General features: G+C 24.2%; 1 protein-coding gene across 7 annotated transcripts in view; it reads right to left on the reverse strand.

The window, feature by feature from the left end:
• rptor (regulatory associated protein of MTOR, complex 1) overlaps window positions 1–2,500 on the reverse strand; it is a 389,484-nt gene that overhangs the window by 30,315 nt on the left and 356,669 nt on the right. The window lies entirely within an intron of this gene.

The raw sequence follows: 2,500 nt of genomic DNA on the forward strand, positions 1-2,500 counted from the left end.
AAAGAAAGAAAGAAAGAAAGAAAGATTAGTTAGAAAGAAAGAAAGAAAAAAATAGATTAGTTAGAAAGAAATATAGCTAGATTTGTTAAAATGAAAGAAAGATAGATTAGTGAGAAAGAAAGAAAGAAAGATTAGTTAGAAGGAAAGATAGATATATTAGTTAGAAAGAAAGAGATTAGTTAGAAAGAAATATAGATAGATTAGTTAGAAAGAAAGAACGATAGATTAGTTAGAAAGAAAGATGGATAGGTTAGTTAGAAAGAAAGATAGATTAGTTAGAAAGAAAGATAGATTAGTTCGAAAGAAAGAAAGAAATATTAGTTAGAAAGAAAGAAAGATAGATTAGTTAGAAAGAAAGATAGATAGATTAGTTAGAAAGAAAGAAAGATAGATTAGTTAGAAAGAAAGATGGATAGATTAGTTAGAAAGAAAGAAAGAAAGATTAGTTAGAAAGAAAGAAAGATAGATTAGTTAGAAAGAAAGAAAGATAGATTAGTTAGAAAGAAAGATAGATAGATTAGTTAGAAAGAAAGAAAGATAGATTAGTTAGAAAGAAAAAAGATAGATAGATTAGTTAGAAAGAAAGACAAATTCGTTAGAAAGAAAGAAAGATTAGTTAGAAAGAAAGAAAGATAGATAGATTAGTTAGAAAGAAAGATAGATTAGTAAGAAAGAAATATTAGTTAGAAAGAAAGATAGATAGATTGTTAGAAAGAAAGAAAGATTAGTTAGAAAAAAGAAAGATAGATTAGTTAGAAAGAAAGATAGATAGATTTGTTAGAATGAAAGAAAGATAGATTAGTGAGAAACAACGAAAGATAGATTAGTTAGAAAGAAAGATAGATTAGTTAGAAATAAAGAAAGATAGATTAGTTAGAAAGAAAGAAAGAAAGAAGAAAGATTACTTAGAAAGAAAGAAAGAAAGAAGAAAGATTAGTTAGAAAGAAAGAAACAAAAGAAAGAAAGAAAGAAAGAAAGAAAGAAGAAAGATTAGTTAGAAAGAAAGAAAGAAAGAAAGAAGAAAGATTAGTTAGAAAGAAAGAAAGAAAGAAAGAAATAAGAAAGATTAGTTGGAAAGAAAGAAAGAAAGAAGAAAGATTAGTTAGAAAGAAAGAAGAAAGATTAGCTAGAAAGAAAGAAAGAAAGAAAGAAGAAAGATTAGTTAGAAAGAAAGAAAGAAAGAAAGATTAGTTAGAAAGAAAGAAAGAAAGTAAGAAAGAAAGAAAGAAAGAAGAAAGATTAGTTAGAAAGAAAGAAAGAATTAGTTAGAAAGAAAGATTAGTTAGAAAGAAAGAAAGAAGAAAGAAAGAAGAAAGATTAGTTAGAAAGAAAGAAGAAAGATTAGCTAGAAAGAAAGAAAGAAATAAGAAAGATTAGTTAGAAAGAAAGAAAGAAAGATTAGTTAGAAAGAAAGAAAGAAAGAAGAAAGATTAGTTAGAAAGAAAGAAAGAATTAGTTAGAAAGAAAGATTAGTTAGAAAGAAAGAAAGAAAGAAGAAAGATTAGTTAGAAAGAAAGAAAGAAAGAAAGAAGAAAGATTAGTTAGAAAGAAAGAAAGAAAAAGAAAGAAAGAAAGATGAGTTAGAAAGAAAGAAAGAAAGAAAGAAGAAAGATTAGTTAGAAAGAAAGAAAGAAAGAAGAAAGATTAGTTAGAAAGAAAGAAGAAAGATTAGCTAGAAAGAAAGAAAGAAGAAAGATTAGTTAGAAAGAAAGAAAGAAAGAATTAAATAAGAAAGAAAGATTAGTTAGAAAGAAAGAAAGAAAGAAAGAAAGAAGAAAGATTAGTTAGAAAGAAAGAAAGAATTAGTTCGAAAGAAAGATTAGTTAGAAAGAAAGAAAGAAGAAAGATTAGTTAGAAAGAAAGAAAGAAAGAATTAGTTAGAAAGAAAGATTAGTTAGAAAGAAAGAAAGAAAGAAAGATTAGTTAGAAAGAAAGAAAGAAAGAAAGAAGAAAGATTAGTTAGAAAGAAAGAAAGAAATAAAGAAAGAAGAAATATTAGTTAGAAAGAAATAAAGAAAGAAGAAATATTAGTTAGAAAGAAAGAAAGAAAGAAAGAAAGAAGAAATATTAGTTAGAAAGAAAGAAAGAAAGAAGAAAGATTAGTTAGAAAGAAAGAAAGAAAGAATTAGTTAGAAAGAAAGATTAGTTAGAAAGAAAGAAAGAAAGAAAGAAGAAATATTAGTTAGAAAGAAAGAAAGAAAGAAGAAAGATTAGTTAGAAAGAAAGAAAGAAAGAATTAGTTAGAAAGAAAGATTAGTTAGAAAGAAAGAAAGAAAGAAGAAAGATTAGTTAGAAAGAAAGAAAGAAAGAAAGAAAGAAGAAAGATTAGTTAGAAAGAAAGAAAGAAGAAAGATTAGTTAGAAAGAAAGAAAGAAAGAAAGAAAGAAGAAAGATTAGTTAGAAAGAAAGAAAGAAAAAGTAAAAAAGAAAGAAAGAAAGAAAGAAAGAAAGAAAGAAAGAAAGAAAGAAGAAAGATTAGTTAGAAAGAAAGAAGAAAGAT

This window comes from Siphateles boraxobius, unplaced genomic scaffold (assembly GCF_051911475.1).
Source record: "Siphateles boraxobius isolate OS27281-9 unplaced genomic scaffold, OSU_SipBor_1 41, whole genome shotgun sequence".
In the NCBI taxonomy this organism is placed as follows: Eukaryota; Metazoa; Chordata; class Actinopteri; order Cypriniformes; family Leuciscidae; genus Siphateles; species Siphateles boraxobius.